The sequence below is a fragment of the Miniopterus schreibersii genome (assembly GCF_964146895.1).
Source record: "Miniopterus schreibersii genome assembly, chromosome: 14".
Lineage (NCBI taxonomy): Eukaryota > Metazoa > Chordata > Mammalia > Chiroptera > Miniopteridae > Miniopterus > Miniopterus schreibersii.
Window position 1 is genome coordinate 1,236,008 of NC_138114.1, and position 12,656 is coordinate 1,248,663.

A 12,656-nucleotide genomic window follows, 5' to 3' on the forward strand; every position below is an offset into this window, starting at 1 on the left:
TCAACATAACCCTAACCCTAGGTCCAATCCTAACACTAACCGTCTCTCTAACCCTAGCCCTCAACATAACCCTAACCCTATGTCCAATCCTCACCCTAACCATGTCTCTAACCCTAGCCCTCAACATAACCCTAACCCTAGGTCCAATCCTCACCCTAACCGTCTGTCTAACCCTAGCCCTCAACATAACCCTAACCCTAGGTCCAATCCTAACCCTAACCGTCTTTCTAACCCTAGCCCTCAACATAACCCTAACCCTAGGTCCAATCCTCACCCTAACCGTCTCTCTAACCCTAGCCCTCAACATAACCCTAACCCTAGGTCCAATCGTAACACAAACCGTCTCTCTAACCCTAGCCCTCAACATAACCCTAACCCTAGGTCCAATCCTCACCCTAACCGTCTCTCTTACCCTAGCCCTCAACATAACCCTAACCCTAGGTCCAATCCTAACCCTAACCTTCTCTATAACCCTAGCCCTCAACATAACCGTAACCCTAGGTCCAATCCTAACACTAACCGTCTCTCTAACCCTAGCCCTCAACACCACCCTAACCCTAGGTGCAATCCTAAGACTAACCGTCTCTCTAACCCTAGCCCTCAACATAACCCTAACCCTAGGTCCAATCCTCACCCTAACCGTCTCTCTAACCCTAGCCCTCAACATAACCCTAACCCTAGGTCCAATCCTAACACTAACCGTCTCTCTTACCCTAGCCCTCAACATAACCCTAACCCTAGGTCCAATCCTCACCCTAACCGTCTCTCTAATCCTAGCCCTCAACATAACCCTAACCCTAGGTCCAATCCTCACCCTAACCGTCTCTCTAACCCTAGCCCTCAACATAACCCTAACCCTAGGTCCAAACCTAACACTAACCGTCTCTCGAACCCTAGCCCTCAACATAACCCTAACCCTAGGTCCAATCCTAACACTAACCGTCTCTCTAACCCTAGCCCTCAACATAACCCTAACCCTAGATCCAATCCTCACCCTAACCGTCTCTCTAACCCTAGCCGTCAACATAACCCTAACCCTAGGTCCAAGCCTCACCCTAACCGTCTCTCTAACCCTAGCCCTCAACATAACCCTAAACCTAGGTCCAATCCTAACCCTAACCGTCTCTCTAATCCTAGCCCTCTACCTAACCCTAACCCTAGGTCCAATCCTAACCCTAACCGTCTCTCTAAACCTAGCCCTCAACCTAACCCTAACCCTAGGTCCAATCCTAACCCTAACCGTCTGTCTAACCCTAGCCCTCAACATAACCCTAACCCTAGGTCCAATCCTAACCCTAACCGTCTCTCTAACCCTAGCCCTCAACATAACCCTAACCCTAGGTCCAATCCTCACCCTAACCGTCTCTCTAACCCTAGCCCTCAACATGACCCTAACCCTAGGTCCAATCCTAACACTAACCGTCTCTCTAACCCTAGCCCTCAACATAACCCTAACCCTAGGTCCAATCCTAACACTAACTGTCTCTCTAACCCTAGCCCTCAACATAACCCTAACCCTAGGTCCAATACTCACCCTAACCGTCTCTCTAACCCTTGCCCTCAACATAACTCTAACCCTAGGTCCAATCCTAACACTAACCGTCTCTCTAACCCTAGCCCTCAACATAACTCTAACCCTAGGTCCAATCCTCAGCCTAACTGTCTCTCTAACCCTAGCCGTCAACATAACCCTAACCCTAGGTCCAATCCTAACACTAACCGTCTCTCTAACCCTAGCCCTCAACATAACCCTAACCCTATGTCCAATCCTCACCCTAACCGTGTCTCTAACCCTAGCCCTCAACATAACCCTAACCCTAGGTCCAATCCTCACCCTAACCGTCTGTCTAACCCTAGCCCTCAACATAACCCTAATCCTAGGTCCAATCCTAACCCTAACCGTCTCTCTAACCCTAGCCCTCAACATAACCCTAACCCTAGGTCCAATCCTCACCCTAACCGTCTCTCTAACCCTAGCCCTCAACATAACCCTAACCCTAGGTCCAATCGTAACACAAACCGTCTCTCTAACCCTAGCCCTCAACATAACCCTAACCCTAGGTCCAATCCTCACCCTAACCGTCTCTCTAACCCTAGCCCTCAACATAACCCTAACCCTAGGTCCAATCCTAACCCTAACCTTCTCTATAACCCTAGCCCTCAACATAACCGTAACCCTAGGTCCAATCCTAACACTAACCGTCTCTCTAACCCTAGCCCTCAACACCACCCTAACCCTAGGTGCAATCCTAAGACTAACCGTCTCTCTAACCCTAGCCCTCAACATAACCCTAACCCTAGGTCCAATCCTCACCCTAACCTTCTCTCTAACCCTAGCCCTCAACATAACCCTAACCCTAGGTCCAATCCTAACACTAACCGTCTCTCTTACCCTAGCCCTCAACATAACCCTAACCCTAGGTCCAATCCTCACCCTAACCGTCTCTCTAACCCTAGCCCTCAACATAACCCTAACCCTAGGTCCAATCCTCACCCTAACCGTCTCTCTAACCCTAGCCCTCAACATAACCCTAACCCTAGGTCCAATCCTAACCCTAACCGTTTCTCCAACCCTAGCCCTCAACATAACCCTAACCCTAGGTCCAATCCTAACACTAACCGTCTCTCTAACCCTAGCCCTCAACATAACCCTAAGCCTAGATCCAACCCTAACCCTATCCGTCTCTCTAACCCTAGCCCTCAACATAGCCCTAACCCTAGGTCCAATCCTAACCCTAACCGTCTCTCTAACCCTAGCCCTCAACCTAACCCTAACCCTAGGTCCAATCCTAACCCTAACCATCTCTCTAACCCCAGCCCTCTACCTAACCCTAACCCTTGGTCCAATCCTAACCCTAACCGTCTCTCTAACCCTAGCCCTCAACCTAACCCTAACCAGAGGTCCAATCCTAACCCTAACCGTCTGTCTAACTCTAGCCCTCAACATAACCCTAACCCTAGGTCCAATCCTAACCCTAACCGTCTCTCTGACCCTAGCCCTCAACATAACCCTAACCCTAGCTCCAATCCTAACCCTAACAGTCTCTCTAACCCTAGCCCTCAACATAACCCTAACCCTAGGAAGAATCCTAACCCTAACAGTCTCTCTAACCCTAGCCCTCAACATAACCCTAACCCTAGGTCCAATCCTCACCCTAACCGTCTCTCTAACCCTAGCCCTCAACATAACCCTAACCCTAGGTCCAATCCTCACCCTAACCGTCTCTCTAATCCTAGCCCTCAACATAACCCTAACCCTAGGTCCAATCCTCACCCTAACCGTCTCTCTAACCCTAGCCCTCAACATAACCCTAACCCTAGGTCCAAACCTAACACTAACCGTCTCTCTAACCCTAGCCCTCAACATAACCCTAACCCTAGGTCCAATCCTAACACTAACCGTCTCTCTAACCCTAGCCCTCAACATAACCCTAACCCTAGGTCCAATCCTCACCCTAACCGTCTCTCTAACCCTAGCCGTCAACATAACCCTAACCCTAGATCCAATCCTCACCCTAACCGTCTCTCTAACCCTAGCCCTCAACATAACCCTAAACCTAGGTCCAATCCTAACCCTAACCGTCTCTCTAATCCTAGCCCTCTACCTAACCCTAACCCAGGCCCAATCCTAACCCTAACCGTCTCTCTAAACCTAGCCCTCAACCTAACCCTAACCCTAGCTCCAATCCTAACCCTAACAGTCTCTCTAACCCTAGACCTCAACATAACCCTAACCCTAGGAAGAATCCTAACCCTAACAGTCTCTCTAACCCTAGCCCTCAACATAACCCTAACCCTAGGTCCAATCCTCACCCTAACCGTCTCTCTAACCCTAGCCCTCAACATAACCCTAATCTAGGTCCAATCCTCACCCTAACCGTCTCTATAACCCTAGCCCTCAACATAATCCTAACCCTAGTTCCAATCCTCACCCTAACCGTCTCTCTAACCCTAGCCCTCAAAATAACCATAACCCTAGGTCCAATGCTCACCCTAACCGTCTCTCTAACCCTAGCCCTCAACATAACAATAACCCTAGGTCCAATCCTAAAACTAACCGTCCCTCTAACCCTAGCCCTCAACATAACCCTAACCCTAGGTCCAATCCTCACCCTAACCGCCTCTCTAACCCTAGCCCTCAACATAACCCTAACCCTAGGTCCAATCCTCTCACTAACCGTCTGTCTAAACCTAGCCCTCAACATAACCCTAACCCTAGGTCCAATCCTCACCCTAACCGTCTCTCTAACCCTAGCCCTCAACATAACCCTAACCCTAGGTCCAATCCTAACCCTAACCGTCTCTATAACCCTAGCCCTCAGCATAACCCTAACCCTAGGTCCAATCCTAACCCTAACCGTCTCTCTAACCCTAGCCCTCAACATAATCCTAACCCTAGGTCCAATCCTCACCCTAACCGTCTCTCTAACCCTAGACCTCAACATAACCCTAACCCTAGGTCCAATCCTCACCCTAACCGTCTCTCTAAACCTAGCCCTCAACATAACCCTAACCCTAGGTCCAATCCTAACACTAACCGTCTCTCTAACCCTAGCCCTCAACATAACCCTAACCCTAGGTCCAATCCTCACCCTAACCGTCTCTCTAACCCTAGCCCTCAACATAACCCTAACCCTAGGTCCAATCCTAACACTAACCGTCTCTCTAACCCTAGCCCTCAACATAACCCTAACCCTAGGTCCAATCCTCACACTAACCGTCTCTCTAACCCTAGCCCTCAACATAACCCTAACCCTAGGTCTTATCCTCACCCTAACTGTCTCTCTAACCCTAGCCCTCAACATAACCCTAACCCTAGGTCCAATCCTCACCCTAATCGTCTCTCTAACCCTAGCCCTCAACATAACCCTAACCCTAGGTCCAATCCTCACCCTAACCGTCTCTCTAACCCTAGCCGTCAACATAACCCTAACCCTAGATCCAATCCTCACCCTAACCGTCTCTCTAACCCTAGCCCTCAACATAACCCTAAACCTAGGTCCAATCCTAACCCTAACCGTCTCTCTAATCCTAGCCCTCTACCTAACCCTAACCCAGGTCCAATCCTCACCCTAACCGTCTCTCTAAACCTAGCCCTCAACCTAACCCTAACCCTAGGTCCAATCCTAACCCTAACCGTCTGTCTAACCCTAGCCCTCAACATAACCCTAACCCTAGGTCCAATCCTAACACTAACCGTCTCTCTAACCCTAGCCCTCAACATAACCCTAACCCTAGGTCCAATCCTCACCCTAACCGTCTCTCTAACCCTAGCCCTCAACATGACCCTAACCCTAGGTCCAATCCTAACACTAACCGTCTCTCTAACCCTAGCCCTCAACATAACCCTAACCCTAGGTCCAATCCTCACCCTAACCATCTCTCTAACCCTAGCCCTCAACATAACCCTAACCCTAGGTCCAATCCTAACACTAACCGTCTCTCTAACCCTAGCCCTCAACATAACCCTAACCCTAGGTCCAATCCTCACCCTAACCGTCTCTCTAACCCTAGCACTCAACATAACCCTAACCCTAGGTCCAATCCTAACCCTAACCGTTTCTCTAACCCTAGCCCTCAACATAACCCTAACCCTAGGTCCAATCCTAACCCTAACCGTCTCTCTAACCCTAGCCCTCAACATAACCCTAACCCTAGGTCCAACCCTAACCCTATCCGTCTCTCTAACCCTAGCCCTCAACATAGCCCTAACCCTAGGTCCAATCCTAACCCTAACCGTCTCTCTAACCCTAGCCCTCAACCTAACCCTAACCCTAGGTCCAATCCTAACCCTAACCGTCTCTCTAACCCCAGCCCTCTACCTAACCCTAACCCTAGGTCCAATCCTAACCCTAACCGTCTCTCTAACCCTAGCCCTCAACATAACCCTAACCCTAGGTCCAATCCTAACACTAACCGTCCCTCTAACCCTAGCCCTCAACATAACCCTAACCCTAGGTCCAATCCTAACACTAACCGTCTCTCTAACCCTAGCCCTCAACATAACCCTAACCCTAGGTCCAATCCTCACCCTAACCGTCTCTCTAACACTAGCCCTCAACATATCCCTAACCCTAGGTCCAATCCTAACCCTAACCGTCTCTCTAACCCTAGCCCTCAACATATCCCTAACCCTAGGTCCAATCCTAACCCTAACCGTCTTTCTAACCCTAGCCCTCAACATAACCCTAACCCTAGGTCCAATCCCAACCCTAACCGTCTCTCTAACCCTAGCCCTAAACCTAACCCCAACCCTAGGTCCAATCCTAACACTAACCGTCTCTCTAACCCTAGCCCTCAACATAACCCTAATCTAGGTCCAATCCTCACCCTAACCGTCTCTATAACCCTAGCCCTCAACATAACCCTAACCCTAGTTCCAATCCTCACCCTAACCGTCTCTCTAACCCTAGCCCTCAAAATAACCATAACCCTAGGTCCAATGCTCACCCTAACCGTCTCTCTAACACTAGCCCTCAACATAACACTAACCCTAGGTCCAATCCTAAAACTAACCGTCCCTCCAACCCTAGCCCTCAACATAACCCTAACCCTAGGTCCAATCCTCACCCTAACCGTCTCTCTAACCCTAGCCCTCAACATAACCCTAACCCTAGGTCCAATCCTCACACTAACCGTCTCTCTAAACCTAGCCCTCAACATAACCCTAACCCTAGGTCCAATCCTCACCCTAACCGTCTCTCTAACCCTAGCCCTCAACATAACCCTAACCCTAGGTCCAATCCTAACCCTAACCGTCTCTATAACCCTAGCCCTCAACATAACCCTAACCCTAGGTCCAATCCTAACCCTAACCGTCTCTCTAACCCTAGCCCTCAACATAATCCTAACCCTAGGTCCAATCCTCACCCTAACCGTCTCTCTAACCCTAGACCTCAACATAACCCTAACCCTAGGTCCAATCCTCACCCTAACCGTCTCTCTAAACCTAGCCCTCAACATAACCCTAACCCTAGGTCCAATCCTCACACTAACCGTCTCTCTAACCCTAGCCCTCAACATAACCCTAACCCTAGGTCCAATCCTCACCCTAACCGTCTCTCTAACCCTAGCCCTCAACATAACCCTAACCCTAGGTCCAAACCTAACACTAACCGTCTCTCTAACCCTAGCCCTCAACATAACCCTAACCCTAGGTCCAATCCTCACACTAACCGTCTCTCTAACCCTAGCCCTCAACATAACCCTAACCCTAGGTCTTATCCTCACCCTAACTGTCTCTGTAACCCTAGCCCTCAACATAACCCTAACCCTAGGTCCAATCCTCACCCTAATCGTCTCTCTAACCCTAGCCCTCAACATAACCCTAACCCTAGGTCCAATCCTAACACTAACCGTCTCTCTAACCCTAGCCCTCAACATAACCCCAACCCTAGGTCCAATCCTAACACTAACTGTCTCTCTAACCCTAGCCCTCAACATAACCCCAACCCTAGGTCCAATCCTAACACTAACCGTCTCTCTAACCCTAGCCCTCAACATAACCCTAACCCTAGGTCCAATCCTCACCCTAACCGTCTCTCTAACCCTTGCCCTCAACATAACCCTAACCCTAGGTCCAATCCTAACACCCACCGTCTCTCTAACGCTAGCCCTCAACATAACCCTAACCCTAGGTCCAATCCTCAGCCTAACCGTCTCTGTAAGCCTAGCCCTCAACATAACCCAAACCCTAGGTCCAATCCTAACACTAACCGTCTCTCTAACCCTAGCCCTCAACATAACCCTAACCCTAGGTCCAATCCTCACCCTAACCGTCTCTCGAACCCTAGCCCTCATCATAACCCTAACCCTAGGTCCAATCATCACCCTAACCGTCTCTCTAACCCTAGCCCTCAATATAACCCTAACCCTAGGTCCAATCCTAACACTAACCGTCTCTCTAACCCTAGCCCTCAACATAACCCTAACCCTAGGTCCAATCCTAACACTAACCATCTCTCTAACCCTAGCCCTCAACATAACCCTAACCCTAGGTCCAATCCTAACACTAACCGTGTCTCTAACCCTAGCCCTCAACATAACCCTAACCCTAGGTCCAATCCTAACACTAACCGTCTCTCTAACCCTAGCCCTCAACATAACCCTAACCGTAGGTCCAATCCTCACCCTAACCATCTCTCTAACCCTTGCCCTCAACATAACCCTAACCCTAGGTCCAATCCTAACACCCACCGTCTCTCTAACGCTAGCCCTCAACATAACCCTAACCCTAGGTCCAATCCTCAGCCTAACCGTCTCTGTAAGCCTAGCCCTCAACATAACCCAAACCCTAGGTCCAATCCTAACACTAACCGTCTCTCTAACCCTAGCCCTCAACATAACCCTAACCCTAGGTCCAATCCTCACCCTAACCGTCTCTCGAACCCTAGCCCTCATCATAACCCTAACCCTAGGTCCAATCATCACCCTAACCGTCTCTCTAACCCTAGCCCTCAATATAACCCTAACCCTAGGTCCAATCCTAACACTAACCGTCTCTCTAACCCTAGCCCTCAACATAACCCTAACCCTAGGTCCAATCCTAACACTAACCATCTCTCTAACCCTAGCCCTCAACATAACCCTAACCCTAGGTCCAATCCTAACACTAACCGTGTCTCTAACCCTAGCCCTCAACATAACCCTAACCCTAGGTCCAATCCTAACACTAACCGTCTCTCTAACCCTAGCCCTCAACATAACCCTAACCCTAGGTCCAATCCTCACCCTAACCGTCTCTCTAACCCTAGCCCTCAACATAACCCTAACCCTAGGTCCAATCCTCACCCTAAACGTCTCTCTAACCCTAGCCCTCAACATAACCCTAACCCTAGGTCCAATCCTAACCCTAACAGTCTCTATAACCCTAGCCCTCAACATAACCCTAACCCTAGGTCCAATCCTCACCCTAACCGTCTCTCTAACCCTAGCCCTCAACATAACCCTAACCCTAGGTCCAATCTTAACACTAACCGTGTCTCTAACCCTAGCCCTCAACATAACCCTAACCCTAGGTCCAATCCTAACACTAACCGTCTCTCTAAACCTAGCCCTCAACATAACCCTAACCCTAGGTCCAATCCTCACCCTTACTGTCTCTCTAACCCTAGCCCTCAACATAACCCTAACCCTAGGTCCAATCCTAACACTAACCGTCTCTCTAACCCTAGCCCTCAACATAACCCTAACCCTAGGTCCAATCCTCAGCCTAACCGTCTCTCTAACCCTAGCCCTCAACATAACCCTAACCCTAGGTCCAATCCTAACACTAACCGTCTCTCTAACCCTAGCCCTCAACATAACCCTAACCCTAGGTCCAATCCTCACCCTAACCGTCTCTCTAACCCTAGCCCTCAACATAACACTAACCCTAGGTCCAATCCTAACCCTAACCGTCTCTATAACCCTAGCCCTCAACATAACCCTAACCCTAGGTCCAATCCTAACACTAACCGTCTCTCTAACCCTAGCCCTCAACATAACCCTAACCCTAGGTCCAATCCTCACCCTAACCGTCTCTCTAACCCTAGCCCTCAACATAACCCTAACCCTAGGTCCAATCCTCACCATAACCGTCTCTCTAACCCTAGCCCTCAACATAACCCTCACCCTAGGTCCAATCCTAACACTAACCGTCTCTCTAACCCTAGCCCTCAACATAACCCTAAGCCTAGGTCCAATCCTCACCCTAACCGTCTCTCTAACCCTAGCCCTCAACATAACCCCAACCCTAGGTCCAATCCTAACCCTAACCGTCTCTCTAACCATAGCCCTCAACATAACCCTAACCCTAGGTCCAATCCTCACCCTAACCGTCTCTCTAACCCTAGCCCTCAACATAACCCTAACCCTAGGTCCAATCCTCACCCTAACCGTCTCTCTAACCCTAGCCCTCAACATAACCCTAACCCTAGGTCCAATCCTAACACTAACCGTCTCTCTAACCCTAGCCTTCAACATAACCCTAACCCTAGGTCCAATCCTCACCCTAACCGTCTCTCTAACCCTAGCCCTCAACATAACCCTAACCCTAGATCCAATCCTAACCCTAACCGTCTCTCTAAACGTAGCCCTCAACCTAACCCTAACCAGAGGTCCAATCCTAACCCTAACCGTCTGTCTAACTCTAGCCCTCAACATAACCCTAACCCTAGGTCCAATCCTAACCCTAACCGTCTCTCTGACCCTAGCCCTCAACATAACCCTAACCTTAGCTCCAATCCTAAACCAAACCGTCTCTCTAACCCTAGCCCTCAACATAACCCTAACCCTAGGAAGAATCCTAACCCTAACTGTCTCTCTAACCCTAGCCCTCAACATAACCCTAACCCTAGGTCCAATCCTCACCCTAAACGTCTCTCTAACCCTAGCCCTCAACATAACCCTATCCCTAGGTCCAATCCTCACCCTAACCGTCTCTCTAATCCTAGCCCTCAACATAACCCTAACCCTAGGTCCAATCCTCACCCTAACCGTCTCTCGAACCCTAGCCCTCAACATAACCCTAACCCTAGGTCCAAACCTAACACTAACCGTCTCTCTAACCCTAGCCCTCAACATAACCCTAACCCTAGGTCCAATCCTAACACTAACCGTCTCTCTAACCCTAGCCCTCAACATAACCCTAACCCTAGATCCAATCCTCACCCTAACCGTCTCTCTAACCCTAGCCGTCAACATAACCCTAACCCTAGGTCCAATCCTCACCCTAACCGTCTCTCTAACCCTAGCCCTCAACATAACCCTAAACCTAGGTCCAATCCTAACCCTAACCGTCTCTCTAATCCTAGCCCTCTACCTAACCCTAACCCTAGGTCCAATCCTAACCCTAACCGTCTCTCTAAACCTAGCCCTCAACCTAACCCTAACCCTAGGTCCAATCCTAACCCTAACCGTCTGTCTAACCCTAGCCCTCAACATAACCCTAACCCTAGGTCCAATCCTAACCCTAACCGTCTCTCTAACCCTAGCCCTCAACATAACCCTAACCCTAGGTCCAATCCTCACCCTAACCGTCTCTCTAACCCTAGCCCTCAACATGACCCTAACCCTAGGTCCAATCCTAACACTAACCGTCTCTCTAACCCTAGCCCTCAACATAACCCTAACCCTAGGTCCAAACCTCACCCTAACCGTCTCTCTAACCCTAGCCCTCAACATAACCCTAACCCTAGGTCCAATCCTAACACTAACTGTCTCTCTAAACCTAGCCCTCAACATAACCCTAACCCTAGGTCCAATCCTCACCCTAACCGTCTCTATAACCCTAGCCCTCAACATAACCCTTACCCTAGGTCCAATACTCACCCTAACCGTCTCTCTAACACTAGCCCTCAACATAACCCTAACCCTAGGTCCAATCCTAACCCTAACCGTTTCTCTAACCCTAGCCCTCAACATAAGCCTAACCCTAGGTCCAATCCTAACCCTATCCGTCTCTCTAACCCTAGCCCTCAACATAACCCTAACCCTAGGTCCAATCCTAACCCTAACCGTTTCTCTAACCCTAGCCCTCAACATAACCCTAACCCTAGGTCCAACCCTAACCCTATCCGTCTCTCTAACCCTAGCCCTCAACATAGCCCTAACCCTAGGTCCAATCCTAACCCTAACTGTCTCTCTAACCCTAGCCCTCAACCTAACCCTAACCCTAGGTCCAATCCTAACCCTAACCGTCTCTCTAACCCCAGCTCTCTACCTAACCCTAACCATAGGTCCAATCCTAACCATAACCGTCTCTCTAACCCTAGCCCTCAACATAACCCTAACCCTAGGTCCAATCCTAACACTAACCGTCTCTCTAACCCTAGCCCACAACATAACCCTAACCCTAGGTCCAATCCTAACACTAACCGTCTCTCTAACCCTAGCCCTCAACATAACCCTAACCCTAGGTCCAATCCTCACCCTAACCGTCTCTCTAACACTAGCCCTCAACATATCCCTAACCCTAGGTCCAATCTTAACCCTAACCGTCTCTCTAACCCTAGCCCTCAACATATCCCTAACCCTAGGTCCAATCCTAACCCTAACCGTCTTTCTAACCCTAGCCCTCAACATAACCCTAACCCTAGGTCCAATCCCAACCCTAACCGTCTCTCTAACCCTAGCCCTAAACCTAACCCCAACCCTAGGTCCAATCCTAACCCTAACCGTCTCTCTAACCCTAGCCCTCAACATAACCCTAACCCTAGGTCCAATCCTCACCCTAACCGTCTCTCTAACTCTAGCCCTCAACATAACCCTAACCCTAGGTCAAATCCTAACCCTAACCGTCTCTCTAACCCTAGCCCTCCACATAACCCTAACACTAGGTGCAATCCTAACCCTAACCGTCTCTCTAACCCTAGCCCTCAACATAACCCTAACCCTAGGTCCAATCCTCACCCTAACCGTCTCTCTAACCCTACCCCTCAACTTAACCCTAACCCTAGGTCCAATCCTCACCCTAACCGTCTCTCTAACCCTAGCCCTCAACATGACCCTAACCCTAGGTCCAATCCTAACACTAACCGTCTCTCTAACCCTAGCCCTCAACATAACCCTAACCCTAGGTCCAATCCTCACCCTAACCATCTCTCTAACCCTAGCCCTCAACATAACCCTAACCCTAGGTCCAATCCTAACACTAACCGTCTCTCTAACCCTAGCCC